Source organism: Amblyomma maculatum, chromosome 1, assembly GCF_055883805.1.
Source record: "Amblyomma maculatum isolate TAMU_Amacu chromosome 1, ASM5588380v1, whole genome shotgun sequence".
Classification (NCBI taxonomy): Eukaryota; Metazoa; Arthropoda; class Arachnida; order Ixodida; family Ixodidae; genus Amblyomma; species Amblyomma maculatum.
The window spans coordinates 466,675,820-466,693,530 of NC_139344.1; the positions used below are offsets into that span (position 1 = coordinate 466,675,820).

At 45.0% G+C, this 17,711-nt stretch overlaps 1 protein-coding gene across 1 annotated transcript in view; it reads right to left on the minus strand.

Moving 5' to 3' along the window:
• The window catches only part of LOC146209874 (sodium-coupled monocarboxylate transporter 1-like), a 173,389-nt gene that overhangs the window by 136,684 nt on the left and 18,994 nt on the right, over positions 1 to 17,711 (minus strand). The gene's annotated exons all lie outside the window — the stretch shown is intronic.

Here is a 17,711-nt window from a genome sequence, read left to right on the forward strand (position 1 = left end):
GTAATCAGACCTTGCAACAACATGACGTACTATGCTCATCTCCACTTATGACCTCATTTAGAGACTAACTGGACTGAAGTTGCCGATTTGCCGGGTCAGGTAATTGCATTGCAGCGCTTTCTATTGGAATTAAAAATCGTCTGCTCACAACCGACGCGTGCTACATACGCAACTATTTGAACGCTTGAAAATACGGCCGCTTTCCACTTGTAGAGTACTCGGTATTAGATTGCGATCAAAGCTATACTTGCTACCACACCCCAAGGAATGCGTTCTAAATACTTAATTCACCTGAGAGCTTGTACGCTTGATGCTACTGTCAAGTAAAATAATTTGATATAAAAAACGGCGGGGCTACTATAAGGCCGGATTCGGTTTCTTTGCCCACGGGAATATTTGCCAAGGCTCTTGTACCCTATAGCTGAAGCACGCGCTCGTGGAAACAGTTCTTCATGAAAAACATACTCAGAAACTGTGTGCAGCAGTTAATCCATATGGCGCGACTTTGTGGATGAAATTCGTCCTTAATTTGCATGTGCTCTGCAGTTTTGCGGCGCTTGGCTTAATAAACAACGGTGAAATCGGACCATTAAAAGGGACACTAAAGACACTCAAAGATGCTATAAAAATCTAATAAACTACATTTGATGACACTGTCATCGCATATACGGCAGCAAAAAATAGAATAATTGCTGAGATATTGCAATAAGAAGTTGAGGTTTTTTCTTGTTCCCGCCGGTCGAATTCAAACTGTTTCCTCCGGCTAAAGTGGCGCACACTATGACGTAAGTGGAGACTCCGTGATTGCTAGCGAGGCGGCGCGGGCCATGGCGTCGAGCATCCCTCATAGGCCAGCATGACAACAGCGTACGCGCAATCGACCATCGGCTCACAATAAGTGACGGCCACAGCCGAAATAAATAAAACGACGAAGAGAGTAATTTACCGAGCGATGAGCCCATAAAGGAAGAAAAAAAAAAAATAGAACGCTTTACGTGTTTTTCAAGCTTTTGCGCTTCTTGCACTGCGTATATGCAAACCGTGCCCTCGGTCAACGCAACGCTTCCCGAAATGTTTACATACAAATAAGATTAGGTTACCAGCAAAATCTTGTCATCGATGCTACGCTTGCCAGTTTTGAAGCTTCGACGCACTTTTTTCGTTCAAGGTTTGTGCTACAACTCCGTGTTAAGCGAAAATTACGCCCCCGGTAGCAGAACATGACCGAAAAGCCGGCGCCCGTGAATTCGCCAGCGCTGTGAAATTCAACATGTTAAATTGGTTCCAGAGCACAATATAGTGCGCATAGGCATCCAAAACTTTAGTTGCAAATCGTAAGAGCAGGCAGTATGCTCCGATAGCCAAGGAGTAATTTTTAGACCGGCAGCAATGGCCTGTACACCTCGAAACATGTTCCATTATAAATGCGGCCATGACATAACGTGCAGAAACATTTCGTGGTGAGTTCGAATGCAGCTGGTGGTGGCGCTTTTGTTTTCTACAAATTGTTTTTTACTTTTTAATGTATTTGTGGTGCTTCGTTATTTTTAGTTTTTACTTTTTATTCCAGGCCCTTTTTTTCGCCGGGTGACCAGCGCAATAGGCAAGGATGCAATAGGGGAACAATTACATTTGGAATACGATCGACGCTCTCCTTGGTATGAGCGACAAGTATGCCCCTTTTGTTTACGATGCCTGCCAATGGCATGTTGAAGCTCTTGTTGCCACATTACGTGGGTCAAATGTGCCGTGATGTAGTGAACAAATGAATGATAATGCGGTTTTCCTTCCGCACTTAGCATATGTATGCTTGTCGTGGCGTACGTAGCAGCAGTCGAGCGGTCAGGTCAGGGTTAACGGGAGCTCGCAGTCGAAGGGGCGACGGCAGAGATATGCTGGCTCAGAAGTGTGAACGAAGGAGCGTGTCGGCGGCAGCGGATTTCGCTCGCTCGTGCCTCCGAATGCTCAAATGGGAACAAGTCAGGCGCATCTGCTTCTCCAACTTTGTAATTCAGGAGCTGCAGGTCCAAACTTGAAACTATCCAAGTGCGCAAGAAGTGCCTGAGCCGGAACATAACCGAAACTGAAGTGGGCGTCTGTGGCGCCTCCAAATATATTTTTTATTTGCCTTGTAACATTTACATTGTCTTTTCGCCGTTGTTTACGTATATATGTTAAAAGCGTGTTATCATATTCCAGACAAAACCTACGACCACATTGAAACGGGCAACGTAATTCGCATTTGTCAGCCTCCGGGATTCTTAGCGCGTCTCGTGATTTGTAGTTGCGAGATTCGGCTGTGGAGGCGATCTTCGTCTCTTCCTTTCTTCCTCTTTACTACCTTATAACAGCTCTGTTTTCCGCAAGACTCCATTTTTTTTGTAATCAGGAATTAGCATTCTATCGATGCAAGCCCACTTCAGTTTTCTCTTTAGTGTCCCTTTAACATTGTTTTAGGAATTCATTGTAGATTTAAATTTATTTAGTAATTTTTTCATCAATGTTCGCCAGTTTATCTTGTAGACAAGATATTTGAAGCTTTTATGAATCGGGATAAAAAAAGGACGTGTGAGTCACATATGAATGACGGTAAATAAATGATTATATATCATTTAACTTAGATACAGGGCCGAGAGAGGAGATGCTACGATTTTTAACGGTTACTAGCGATGTATCTAAATACGCTCCCCTGCGCAGGAAGATGAATTATGTAGGCCTGAACATCTTGCTCAGTGCCTGTGTCTCGAAACCTACGTGCCACGGATCTCAGTGACGGTTCAATGCGGCCCTCGACAGAGTGAAGTTACACAAGTGTTCCAGCAAATGTCTGTGTCAGTTGACTTCCGGAAAAAGTACAGCGCTTGGAGAATTTTCCATTAGGAGTGCATTCCGGATCAACCTGACGGAAAACGTACATCACTGGGCGACTAGGCAGATGCGCGCCGCAGGCTTTAATCAGGATGCTTTTGCGACTCGCGGTAGCTGCCTTGAAAACTAGTCCGCACCGGTGCAGTACATTTACAGCCATTTCCTCACCAGGCGCTTCAAGCATTCGTTGAAAGAATGATGAACAACACTTCACAACTGATACTGAATTATTACGAATAATAAGAAGCATGCCCTAAGTCTGGTGGACTCCAGAGTATAGTTGAAACAATTCAGCTTCACAATAAAATGCAAATATGCCAAATCGCATGAATACAACAAATCAGTTTTACTGAATAATTGAAAACGTCCTATATATGTTAAACTCACTGCTTGAATAGCACTACTACAAGGTTTAGGCACAAAATTGGCGCAGAAGTTAATGAATGTAGACGGCTTAATAAAGTCAGTATCAGTGGCAAATCTGAAGAACGTGGAATGGTGTTTGCAATCAGTAAGGAGAACTTAGTTTTTTTTTTCAGTCAGTTCCGTTCAGTCGTTCAGTCATGTCCGACCCTTCATGACCCTTTGAACCATATCACGCCACGCTTTCCGGTCTGTCACTATCTTCCTAACATCACATAACTTCATCTGCAGCGCCTCGAGGATGCCATCTAACCCCCGCGTTCGCTGCTTACCCCTTCTCTAGGGACCCTAAACCTTCAACAACATCAAATCTTTCTCCAGCGACTCCTCTCTTCTCATCAGATGACCAAAATAGCTGAGCTTTAACTTTACATTTGACCCTCCAATGAGCAGTCAGGGTTTATGGTCGACAATATAAACTGATTTGATCTTCTGGCCGTCCAAGGAACTCTCAAGAGTCTCCGCCAGCAACACAATTCAAACGCGTCAATTCTTCGGCGGTTAGCCTTCTTCGCAGTCGAACTCTCGCATCCGTACATCACAACTGGAAAGACCGTAGCACTAGTTATACGGATCTTGGTTGGCAGTCTGATGACTCTGCTCTTTACTAGGCGGTCAAGGCTAGCCATGGCTCTCTTTTCCAGAAGCAGGCGTCTCCGAATTTAATGGCTGCAGTCTCCTTCCGGGGTAATCTTAGAGCCCAAGAAGAGAAAACCTGTCACAGCTTCCACTTCTTGTCCCTTGATGCTCCAGGACTTGACAGGGCAAGTGGCCAAGATCTTTGTCTTTTTAATGTTCAGTTTAAGCACAAACTTTCCACTCTCTTCTTGTACGGGCATCAGACGTCTCTTCAGTTCCACTTCACTTTCTGCCACTAAAGTGTGTCATCCGCATATCTAAGGTTGTTGATACGTTTTCCACCAATCCTCACTCTAGCTGAAGACTCGTCCAGACCGGCCTTCCTCATCATGCATTCAGCATACAGGTTAAATAGGTAGGGCGACAGTATACAGCCTTGTCTCACTCCTTTCTCAATCGGAAACCAATCAGTAAGACCATGTCCAGTTCTGACTGTGGCCTCTTGCCCTGCATACAGGTTCCTGAGGAGACAGATGAGGTGCATTGAAACTCCCATCTTTTGGAGAGCTTGCACAATCTGCTGTGATCTACGCAGTCAAACGCTTTCGCATAATCAATAAAGCAGAAGTAGATGGGTTTCTGGAACTGTCTTGCTTTTTCATAATCCAGCGAAGGTTCGCAATCTGGTCTCTAGTTCCTCTGTCCTTGCGAAACCCCGCTTGCACGTCCGGAAGCTCCCGATCCACATACTGCTGCAGCCTACGTTGGGCGATTTTCAACATCACCATGCTGGCATGCGAAATAAGCGCGATCGTGCGGTAGTTGGAACAATCTTTGGCACTGCCTTTCTTTGGAATGGGGATGTAAACTGACCTCCTCCATTCCTGTGGCCACTGCAGGTTTGTCCAAATCTTCTGACATAATGTATACAGAACGTTAATAGCGTCGTGGTCGAGGTTTTGAAGCAACTCAGCTGGAATGCCATCAATTTCGGTAACTTTGTTCTTAGCAAGGCTGGCTAAGGGCCCATTCAAATTCACTATTCAGGATGCTCGGCTTGAGATCAGTAATCACAACCCTCTTATGTTGGGTTTGCACGTCCCAGTTCTTCTTTTACAGACTTTTTACCTGTGCTTTAAACAAACTGCTGCGACTGAGTTTCAGCCTAAGCATTCGCTTTTACTTGGGGGCAAGGCGGCTTGTTTGGGAACTTAGATGAATAATTTTCAACATTGTGGTCCCGGTGAAAGTTGCGACCAGCATTTTGAGATTGCAAAAGTTGAGAACGCACCAAAAATAACAAATTTTTCAAGGTAAAAACACTGAAGTAGTAGTAGTATAAAACGTTTTTCCGCAAAATGGGACGGGATCAAGAAAAGTTCTTTTGCGGAAGAAAAAAAAAGCCAGGAATCAGAGTAAATATTTTCAAACAAAAACTAAATTTACGGTATATAGTTTATCGCTTCAACGGTTAGAGTGGTTTTTAAACAAATAAGTTTACAACACGAGACCATCGGTTAAAATGCTGAGCAAGTGGGTGTGCTTTTCATTAGATTCCTGTTTCGGTGCGATCGAGTATGCCTATGAAAACTTCCAGACGTGGCTGAAGAAAGCTAGACGCCAAACATGCGTAATCGTATCTCCTCGAGCTACGCCTTATAAAAACAAGAAACAAAGCAGGCTCCAAGCTAGTAGTTGTTGGCTTAAAGAATGCTGGCGCAAATTATTAATTTCCTGACCTATCGGCATCAAACATATGATACAGATGACATTTTATACGTGAACGAAAGACTGAAAAGAATTAAAAATCTTCAGAGCATATTTCACGCAAATACGATTAAGTGCTGCCAAAAATGAAGTTTAAGTCAACTGAAGTTGTTGGCAAAAAATAACTGATTTTGGAGATTAGTTGGTGCATTCTGACAAAATAAAATGCTCCAGAGCGCTAAAAATAGCCTATACATTGACATGACAGCTCCTGTCTTGTTCTTGAATGAGTGCTCTTCCTTTTTTTGGTGTTATGTAAAACAGTCCCGTTACTCTAAAATTGTTGCTTTAACTTAAACGATTGAGAGGACTGAGACAGAGCAGACTAATGAAGTTGCGCAACTTTGACAACAAATAAGTATTCTGAAAACACCCTGTGGGAGGAATACTTTGCAAGTGAACGGTCTTGCGAAAGCTGTAATAGGAAACCCTCCGGCAGAAAATACATGTAATCCATGGGATTTCGAGCTTGCTCAGTTGCCTAACAATAAGCAGAAATCTTCCATATACAGAGAGATATAAGAGGCAAAACCGAGGCAGTTCATTTTTGTTTCCTTAGGCGTGTATTTCAAGACAAGGATTGCAAAAAACAGCAATGAGAGTCCGTCTTCCTTTCCGGCATCGTGCCACTCAGTACGGACTACACAGCACTACAATCAGACCGACAGCACACAAGAGACGATTTAATAATGTGAAAGCATTACTTCGCTATGATCATAGATTTCTGTCCGCAGACCGCGTACGCAGGCTGAGTCCGCAAGCAGGCCGAGTACGCAGGCCGCGTCCACGAGCAGGCCGTGTACGCAGGCCGCGTCTATCCACACCGAAACGCTGAGTGACGATCCGGTGCACATGGTCAAAGAGCCATTCCGACCACCGTGGTTCCGACTGCCCTAAGCAGTACGGAGGCAGCGGTGTGGGGCTAGTAAAAGGCTCGGCAGCGCCCCTTGCGGGAGGCGAGCTGGTTTACTTCAGCCGTACCGCTGGCGCGGACCTTCGTTGGCGCCACTAGATGAGTATTCTAGTTGACTATAGCCGTGCCGAAGAAACCCGTCGTATAGCCCACTTACGCGCACTAGCCTTTCAAAGCCGCGTGAAAGAATGCTACAGCCTGATTCGTCGTTTAGTGCCTTAGTGTAATGGAGACTTGGTCTGGCTATTGCCGTTTATTCGCGAGCTAGGATTGTATGAGAAGTTCTTAACAAGTACCAATGCCTTTTACCGCTTTGTATTAACAGAATGACGCAAATTACGTCGCCAAAGTGGTGACGGATAACTGTCGTCCCCGCACGACACAAGTCATTCACGTGGCTCGCCTGAAACACTGTCATCATCGATGTGCCTACCATTTTCGAGGACGAGAGCTGTCTGCCCAAAGGAAAATGTTACGATTTTACATTTCTACTTTCATATTGGTATGAATTAACCGAATAACGAACAGTAAATATCAAAAACAAATTGGGGACGATTACGTTACTTCTTAATGCGAAATTTGAGCGCAGCTGATCAGCTGTTGCAGCTTTTCGGTAGATTGAGACAAAGAATTTGAGCAAGACATGTATGTACAATAATATAAGGTAATATGGATTCCAAAGACAGACTTTCCCGCACACTAATATATCGCGGCTAAAGAAACATTGGCCGATTGGTGAGATAAATGAATAGGTCCTTTCGACGAAGGGTTTTCATTAGAAGTTAATAATAAATGGGGCAATGCTAATCAGCGACCACAGCCAAGGAAGAGGGCCCGGGGAGACTCCATGTATCTCCCCTGGGAAGTAGCGGAAGGGATAGGTTATAGGGGAAGTAAAAGTAGGAATGAGGATAGGGTTATGAAAATTAGGTGGGGAATGTGGGCTGCGTAGGATTTTGACTGATAACTAGAGTCGAGCTCTCTTTCAGGCCTTCGCGACAGCGAGCACACCCTCTTAGCCGAATGTGTGGCCCTCGGCCTCAGGATCATTCATCCACCGCAAGACGTTTGCCGGGCTTCTGGCGTCTGAGACAGGCTCCCTTAATTAAGGCGCTTTTGAGGTTCCCCGTCCCTCAAGACCGGTTTCCCCGCCCCGAATCTACTGAGGTACTAGAGAGGTTGATCCAATGTACTAGGCAAGTGGCCAGATTTTGGTCTCTGGCGCACAGTGATGGATATCTTTTGGATGTTCGCGCGGCATTTCATGCAGGATAGTCAAGCATTCAGGGTAGACAATCCTGAAGTCCCGTCCGTAGCTACACGCTTATGTCCGCTTTTGTGCTGTAGGGCCTTGCATCCTACAGAGGATGCTTTTCACGTGACCACTTGGCGAATTGTGCGCGTGGTGCTAACCGTTCCCGAGATCGGTTTCCCGCCTTTCCTGCAGCCCTACTTGTACTGGTCCCTTTCAGGGCATTAATAAGTGCTTTAACATTGTTCTGTGCCCCTACGCCCTCCAAGCACTGTTTCAAAGTGGGTACTCAACACCTTTTAGGCAAGCGATTCGCTGTGGCGAATGGCTGCAAGAATGGGGGGGAACTCTTTTGATTACTCTCAAAAACAGCGGACCAGTCAAAGGACCGGTTGCGCTGGCTTAGAGGAGGTCGGCGGGGATCCCTTGAGATGTCGCGACATCCACCGCACTCTGGATAAACCGGCGTTTGTCTGCTGGCTCAGAAGTACGCAGGAGAGACTCCCACGTCTCTGGGGTGTTTGAGTTGTCTGTGTTGTAGTGTGTGCAAGTTCACGCCATGTGTATGAGAGTGGCCGGAGTTGAGCAGTGTTTGCACGTTGCGGAAAGATCATGTTGTAAAGAGGGGGTGTGTGAAGCGGCCTGTTTGTAGCTTGCGCCATTGGACGGCCTCGCGTCTTGTTAGATCGCGGTGTGCGGGAGGAATGAGCATCTTTCGAGTCGGTAGGGCTGGAGTTTGTCCGTGTAAGGGGTGAGCAGAGAAGCGCGTGAAATATTAGTGTCAGGGGAAGCAGGTTGGCTAATCATAATCTCGGCTCGGCTGCTGCGATCTCGTGCTAGATATGCATGTATTGTTAGTAATGTGAATAGACTAGTTAAATACACCGCGGTCGCTGATAGTCGAAATGAGGTACACTGGCTCGTAGCTATTTGCCTTACCCTTATGCGACTCTTATCAATACATAGATAATCTTAGTGCTTTTTTGATTACACCTTCTAGCTTTCCCAAAACGGCGCTTGTTTTCTAGGGTTAAGTGATCGTTTGAATAAAATAGATTAAAGTGTTAAATTGGGCGTGTTGGTACATCTTGAACCATCTTCTCTCTTTGCGCTGTTATATATTTGTTTGTGTAAATAGATGTCGCATGTTCAGGATCATACAGACCGATACTTTTGGTTGTTAGGCGGTTGTTAGTCTTTGACGTGAAATGGGCCTTTTTCTGACGAGAGAAAAACCTGACCAATAGGTTTGAATTCACTCATTCTTCTGCTGTAACACGGTGCGTTACCTCAAGATCAGCACTGAATATAGGGCTACCAACTTTCTCTCCGATACACTGACCAACTGCGCCACAGTTCTCACCCTGTGTTTGCGGCGCGCCTTTTACTTTCCCATTATTAATCCTTGAGCATTGCCCATGGTTTCTTTTCCTCAGTTTCTTTTTTGAGCGAAGTAATATCCTGCGCAAGTTCAGCATTTGTAGGAATACGAATGGGAACGCAAACAAATCACTAAAAATGACAGCAATAATCCTGCAGCGTAAATTGAAGTAGAAGATTGCTGAAGTAATAAATTCAACCCCGCTAGAGTGGCGCAGTGGTTACGGCGCTCGTCTACTGTACCCAAAGACGCGGGATCGAATTCCAGCCTCAGCGGCCGCTTTTCGGTGGAGGCGAAAAGAAGGCGCCCGTGTGCTGTGCGTTGTCAGTGCACGTTAAAGAACCCCAGGTGTTCGAAATTTCCGGTGTCCTTCACTACGACGTCTCTCATAGCCTCATTCGCTTTGGGACGTTAAACACCACAAACCACTACCAGGTTATAAATTAAAGCAACTTCTAAATGACAGCAGGCAGTCAGACAACTATATTGGCGCGATTCCTGCTGTGAAGTGAATATTTTCTCGGTTTGCTGCTTGCTGGTCGAGGAGGCAAAAGGGGATGGCAGTGACGCCTGGAGATAATACAGGCGATGATGCTGGTAGTGATATAGATCTACGCGTCCGCCTTGAGCAATACAGACTGTCGACGACATATGAACTTCTAGGCTTCTTTAGGCTTAACATGGGCAAGCGTGTGAAATGAGATGCTGCAGTCAGACAAACGTTTGCATTGCCGCAATCACTGGGGCCAAGTTTGGGAACGGTAGTATCGCGAGTGCAGTCGGAGAAGACCAATCTAGCTGCATGGTTTTGGGTTACTTTAATGGTAGATAGGTTTTGAGTATGCGGGTCCCACAAAGCGCAGGCGTACTTAAATTATGCCCTTAAAAGAGCTATATAAGCTAAATGTTTTACGGAAGAAGGTGCCTCAGCTAGGTTATGTCGAAAGAAACCATGTGAGAGGATAGCATCGTTAGTAACAGATGTGAGGTGAGAATGCTGTGAAATGTCATTGAAAATTGGAACACCTGAATATTTCAAAAAAGAAACCGAGTAGATAGTAGTTTCGGTTATTAAGTAGTTGTGCGAAGAATCATGCTGGCGTCTGTGGAAGGTAATTAGGGCTGTTTCTTAGCATTAAGAGTAATTACCCAATTTCGACACCATTCCTTCACGTTTGTCAGATCGGCCTGAAGAGCCAAATAAGATGGTAAATAACGCAATCATTGGCAAAACGCCGGACATTAGACGATATGTACCTGGGTAGATAATTAAAATATGTAAGGAAAAGAAGATGTATTTTACGGTACCTTGGGGTACACCAGAGAGAACAGGGGCCGAGCAAGAAGAGTAATCGTTAGTCACAAAAAACTGGGTTGGTTGATAAGAAAATCATTAACCCAAATAAATACAAAAGTATTGAAGTTAATATCTTGAAAGCTTTGGTAATAGTCACTTGTGAGGAACGTTAAAATAACCTTTTTTGATATATAAGAAGAGTGCCTCATAAGAATATATTAGGTCTAAGTTGGAACTAGCGTCGTTTTGAAAGAATGAAAGTTGGGTGCACATGAAAAGCTTTTACGAAAACGCGTTGATTGAGACGGAGAAATTTGGCGGATGTTAGGATGTTGACGAGATAAGAGACGCTAGTCAGGAAAATGGGGTCAGAAGTGTTAGCTGAGCCTTTCTTGGCAAATGCAAAGACATTGCCCACTGTCCTGTATTGAGGGACAGACCAGATGATAAAGACTGCAGAAAAATGTGCGTTACAAGTATTCTGGTTATATATTTAGTGTTCTTTCTACAAAAGCTTTTTCTTGCTGCCGTCAACGACAACGCCTGCAGATGATGTGAGCTTCAAATAATTGACAATTTTGGTATGCTATGTGGTGTAAAAGGAATGTTCGTCATGTTCGGATGAGTTAAAATGGGAAAGGGAGGGAGGATTGCGTCAGTTTCTCGAGTGAAAATGTATTGAAAGTGCGGGGGGGGGGGGGGGGGGGGCCTTAGCGCTGTCGCAGTCAGATACTCATGCCTGACAGGTTAGTTAACGATACGGATGCATTTGAACGTTTTGAGTCCAAAGAGTTAGGAGTGTTTCACGATAATAATAATAATGTTGATGAAAAGAAAAACCGTTTATACTTTGCTAGGAGCGAGAGGATAAGTTTTGATTCTGAATGATACTTCTGCCGTGCACGCGACATGTTAGTAGATTTTGCCGTTCCGAAGTATCGTTTTGTTTCGTTTTAATTGTTTAAGAGATGACGTTAACCATAAGGATAAAGGAGGGTTGTGAATTTTCTGCACAGGGATATACTTTTTGATTAGGCATTACGTTTTAACAATGCATAAGCATTCTATCGCTCTTTCGTAAGCATTCTAACGACCTTCTCCGCACGATTATACTTGAACGAATGACTTCAGAAAAAAATGGCTGTATCAGATAATGCATACCAAAACTCGTATTGAAAATTGGGTGGTACATGTTGGTTTTAGTTAATTACTTAGAACCAATTAAGTCAATAAGGTGTTAAAATACCCGAGTGGGGTAGACGTCCAAAGAGGGTGACGTGTACTCGACTTTCGGTGGCGTAGACTAAACTTGCGGTGGCACGAAATTTGAAATTTTTTAACGTCGGCGAGCGGCAAAGGGCGTAACTTGTATGCCCAAATGGGTGCGGATAGTTAAAAGCGTATAAAGCGAGGAAATCACCTCACTGAACACTGAAAAATTCCGGAAGTACCGCAGAAACTGCTGTGCAAAAATACGAAAGCCTGAGTGTTGCTGCTACACACGGTACATCACGCGTACCTTGTCGGACATAATCTGGATTCCGCTGCACGCATCAAAGTCCACCGGCGTTCTAAAAATATTTTACATGAAAAGAAAAGCGCAGTATCTGTCACTCAAGCGATCTCGCTTACAAATTTCGCGGAGACCACAGGAACGCGCAGGCTTAAGCCTTTCTCCATTGCAGATTCCGTAGTGATTGCGAAATATTAAGGCAAAAGCCTTTAATGGCTCATGCTGTCGTGGACCAAATGTGTCCCGCTTTTGCGGTAGCTCTGATTGGCCGAGCAGGGGTGACGTCATAGAGGACTCGACAAATCACAGAGCCCCACCACAGTATGCGCGAATGCGTACCTTATATGGCGATATGCCAATCAATGATCAGTAACTAATTAATGAATAATTAAGTAATTCACTGAGTAGCTAATCTATAACTAATCAATTAAGTGAATATTCAATTACCTGCTTAATGCACAACTGACCAAATAGATAAATATTGGCTAATTATATATGAATAATACAGTAATAATGAATTAATTGCTAATCAGTGGCAGTTGCCTAACAGAATGCGGCACACAGGCTGTCGGCTTTCAATACTTTAGTCACTAAGATCCCTCATATTTTTTATTTCGAAGCAATACTACTTTAGCTACCATCTCAGCCCGTCAAAAGGCGCGGCGGTGGCAGCCACGCTTGACCTTTAGCGTGACCTGGCTGTGTGACGTCATACCATCTGTGTAATAGTGGGGGCTCAACTCGCGCCGTCGCCTTGCGCGGTGGCAGTTACCGCCTGACTTCTGCTCCTCTCGCCAGTGGCGCTTCACGCTGCGTGACGTCATACCATCTGTGTCAGAGCGGGGGCTCACCGTCGCCTTGCGCGGTGGCAGTTACGGCCTGACTCCGCTCCTCTCGTCAAGCTATGAGATGCCGCCTACAGCCAAAGCGCTTAGGCAGGCTGCAAAGAGGAAGCAAAAGCGAGCCACAGAGACAGAAGAGAGAGATGAACAGCTTTCCAAGCGACGAGCGCAAGAAGCAGCTAGGCGGAAAAGGCGGTCAATGTATTCGGTAGCAGAATCGACGACAGAAGCAAGAAAGGAAGGTACGAATTTGTCCGATAGTTTGGAACGTGCATCAACTAGCAGCACTACCAGTTCGGAGCGATGGAACGCTAGCAGACGACAACGAGGTGCCCAAAAAACACCGGAAGAGCGACAACAGCGACTAGAGAAGGAACGTGTGTATCGAGAGAAGTACAATGAACAGCGAAAAAAACAGCATGCTGAAAAGACATCCGGACAACGAGATAAACGCTTGGAGGAAGCACGGTAGAAATCTCTCACTCGAGGTACCCGAGCTAAAACCGATGAAGGTGTTCAGTAAAACCATAGCTAAACATAGTACAGTGAAGCGTCACCATAGCCATAACAGCAAACATAACCGGAGCATCACCATGGTGAATATAGCACCGCCAAGCATCACCACAAGCGGTACAATAGTAGTACCACGTATTGCTTCGCAATAACCAGGCTTAACCAAGCTAAGCCACAGCCAATTTTTGTTTTATTAGGGCCCGATTTTTTTCTGTGAGCTGTGTGAGGTGCATCGAAAAGGAGTGACGCCTTAATGAGGACCACACCAGTTTTCGTTTCTCCCATCCATATCACTGAATAATGCTGTTTCTTCGATTAACCTTCATGGCGCGCCATGAAAACAGTGTAATGAGGTAGGGATTTAAACTGTCAACCATTTGACACTATTCACAAAGCAATATCGTTTGTAGCGAGCCTTACCGCGCTTAGCAGCGAGGTTTGCTACTGCGGCTATCACAGTAGAAGCAAGAATGAGCGCACACATGTCTTTCAACTTTATTTTGTCTAAACGTACCCAGCCCTATACACGTATGCATCACATTTTCTTTATGCCCATTGCTTGGTACATTGTACTACTTCCCTTAATTGCTGCTGGCAAATAATCTTCTTGTTTTGCTATATGGCAAAAAAGAATCCCATGCATCGCAGCTCCACACTGAAAACATTTGCGCTCTTTCAGGTGCCAACTGACTTGACGCCCCATAAATTCAGACTTTGCAAAATATGTTCGGCAGCTATAGACAGAAAACCGTCATTTAACATTAGACAGCCCGTATACGTTCGCTGCTTTTTCGCAAAACGATTTCGTGAAGAATGCCTCTAGTGGCGAATATTGCATGTGAGCGCAATGCGATTAGTTTTTCATTCAATATCTTCACTAGTGAAGAAAGCCATTAAACCTGGTTCGCCCCCCCTCCCCCCTGTCTCACTACTGAGCTCATCCCTGACATGGACAAAGAAAAACAATTGAAATATTTCGATTCTGTCAATAACTACGAAAAGAAAAAGAAAAAAAAATGCGGTATTGGAGAGGAGAAAGACTTTGCTGCAAAAACTGCGCATTGCACAAAGCACTGCTCGAATACGCGTACACAAAGGAGGTTGACATGGCGTCTGGGTACAAGGCAGGCCTCTGCTATGTGACTTCGCAGGTTGCAGTATCTGCTATATATTGATTTTCACGAAATAGAACCCCAATGTGACGGCAACAGGAACTACATATCTGAGGAGGATCAGCGCGCACGGAATCACGTCGTTGACCTGTCGCATTTCGCCGACAAATTCACGTGGTTGGGGTTTTTAGCCAGTAACGTATAGAATATGGCATCTGCTATATATGGTTGATTACACGCTAACGAGATGCATCAGCTGCTAAACGTTCAGACAGAGGATGGGAGCAGTAGTGCGCGCGGAACTGTGAAGATCCATCAGAGCGCAGTGTTTATTAGGCATCGCTAATAACATCGCAGACATGTTTTACACCCGGAATCATTATCAATATGTTACGCACTTTCATGGACGTCTATTTGAGTAGCGTATCAAGGAATACCCCGGAGCAACAACGAAGGTTTTGCCATTTCTAGCTACGCTGTTACCACCATCCGCCAGAAGTTTTGGCAGTGCAGTATCGCTTCACGATTTAAAATACGAATGTAGGGAGCGTGGATAAGTCAATCGTCTTTTATTCCGTCATTTTTTGCTTTGAATGCGAACAAATGCACGGAAATCACCGCACAAAACAGACGCAGCTAACGCGACGGCAGCAGCCGTAAGCGCAGCCGATGCACTCAACCCTTGAACATGGCGTCACGTAGCGCGGTTCGATGAAGGTCCGATAAATGGCAGCAATTTTGCACAAATAGATGAGTTCTTTCTTTTATTAACTTTATTTCTTTTTCAGCTAGTTAGATTAGGGGCAGCCTAAAGAATAGCTGTTAGCTCTTCGTCCTAGCGGTCTGGTCTTTCGTGCCGGCAGCTAGGTTTTCTCAGCGCTCATTCTTTAACTATTTTGTTTAGATGGATACTTTTTTATAGGCTATTGAACATTCCAGTGCGGGCCACGTGGCTGGGACCAGCACTGGCATTGAAAGCGCGAGCAAAGTAGGTCAGGCGGATTTTGTCCTTGGAAACAACGAGGACGAACATTCCAGCGCGGGCAATGGGACTGGGGCCAGCACTGGCATGGAAGGCATCAGCAAAGTAGGTCAGGCGGATCCGAACCTACAGAGATACTTAGAAGCAGCTACTCAGCAGTCGGGAAAAAAGGAACAAGAAGAAAGGGAAAATAAAAATCCCAGAGAGACAGGCACAGATAGCCGAAGGCAGGACCCAACACTTGGGAGAGGGAGAGAGAATGCCCAAGTGCTTATCGCCAGAGATTCTAACATGAGCAGGTGCAAGCAAGATATCCTGGAACGTGTTAAGGGTGATAAGCGAGTATTAGTTGCATCCATCCCAGGCAGGACAATGAGGGCAGTGTTGAAAGAGAGTAAAGATAAGCTGTTGAAAACCTCCGCAGGGCGCAGTATAGTAGCCGCGGGGCTAAATGATGCCCCAAATGGTGACGCTGCAGGAGTGGTGGAAAGTTTAGCTAAGAGAGTTGACGATATCAGGGAGATAACACAGCAAGCGCAGATATTTGTATGCACAGTACCGGAGGTGCTAGGATCGAAGAGAAAGCTGGAATGGACGTGGTGACAGTTAATCAGGACATAAGAAAGTTAAGATTGGAGAAGCGTTTCGAAGTGGTTGAGGTAAACAGGCAGGCGCATAAAGCAGGTTTTGGTAGGGCTTTTCAGCGAGATGGCAATCATTTTAACCAAAGGGTGGGAGCAGAGATCGGCTGGCGCCTGGCAGGCAGGGCTGTAGCTTTTTTAGGGGGTCCGCGAGGACTCCGTGCACAGAGATAGTTAAACGTGAAGCAGAAGAAAGTGTAATAACGGAGGCTGAGCCCCCAAAAAACGGCAGGGAGGAGGTCGAGAAAGAAAAGTCCAAAAAATATATTTAGTACAAGGATCAGCTACATAAACATACAAGGGGGTAGAAAAAGAGCGAAATGGCTAGAGATGGAACAGCGGTTGAAGGATGACAAAATAGGGGTGTGCGCTCTATGCGAGACTCATCTCAGGGATCTAGAAGATCCGCCGTTTATAAATGGCTACGTCTAGAAAGGGTGCAACACAGAGAACGAGAACGGAAAAAAAGGCTGCAGAGGTAGGTGCGTTGATACACCAGGGAACAAATTGGAAAAGAATAAAATTATCTTGTAAAGAACATATCTGTTTATCAGGAACAACTGCCGGAATAAGGGCATGACTAGGGGTAGTTTATGTAGGAACAGGACACCAATACAGGCACGAAAACAAGGATCTTGTTCAATGTCTCAGTGACGATATAAGCCAGTTTGAAGACGGGGCTGATATTATGCTCCGGGGGACACGGCCACATCGACGATCTGGATGGATACACGGATTATAACGGGAAGCTAATGCTAGATTTCTGCATCCAACATAATCTAGTTATAGTAAATAGAGAAACAAAATGCGAAGGACAAATCATGTGGGAATTCCGCAACAGGCAGACGACCACTGACTACTATTTAATGTCGCAGGGAATTTATAGCAAGGTCACAAAAATGGAAGTAGACGAAGAAGGGAAGTGCAGTCATAAACGTATTAGTCTGCAGATGGGGCCCTTGATCAAAATAGAAATGGAACTTAGACAAAAAAGTAAACGCAAAATTAAGCGACGATCAGATAGCGCAGATAGCAGCAGACATATAGGAAGCAATATAGAAAAGCCCCATAGAAGACTGGGATCATCAACAGGTAGAACAACTCGTAAGGTGAAAATTAAGCAGGTTAAAGTAGCAAACCGCTGGAATGCAAAAGAGGAAGACACAGAGCTGGTGGAATAAGGAATCAGGGAAGCTATTGAACAACGACGGGCTTCTTCAAGGGAACACCGAATTGCAAAGAAAGCACAGGTGTCTCAGGAGGAAATCAACGAAAAATGGGAATCATGTCGAGAAAACAAACTTGAGGTACAGGCCCTCGTCCAAAGTAATATAAAGCAGTCCACCGATCGCTGGATGGCGGACATACATAATGCCTCTATAGGCGGAGCAAGAAAAGTCTGGAATCATATAAGCTGGCTAGGGAAAAAGAATCAAAGAAAGCAGGATCGGATTCAAGATAACGAGGGAAATTGTTTAAAAGGAGACAACGCAGTGAACTACATTACATCAGTTATAGCCAAGTCATTTAAAAGCGACGATAGGGTAATCTCCGAAAATCAAGAAGCAACACAAGGTAGCAGAATACAAAGCAGCTTAGAACTGACCAATCTAAACTGGAAAAAGGCA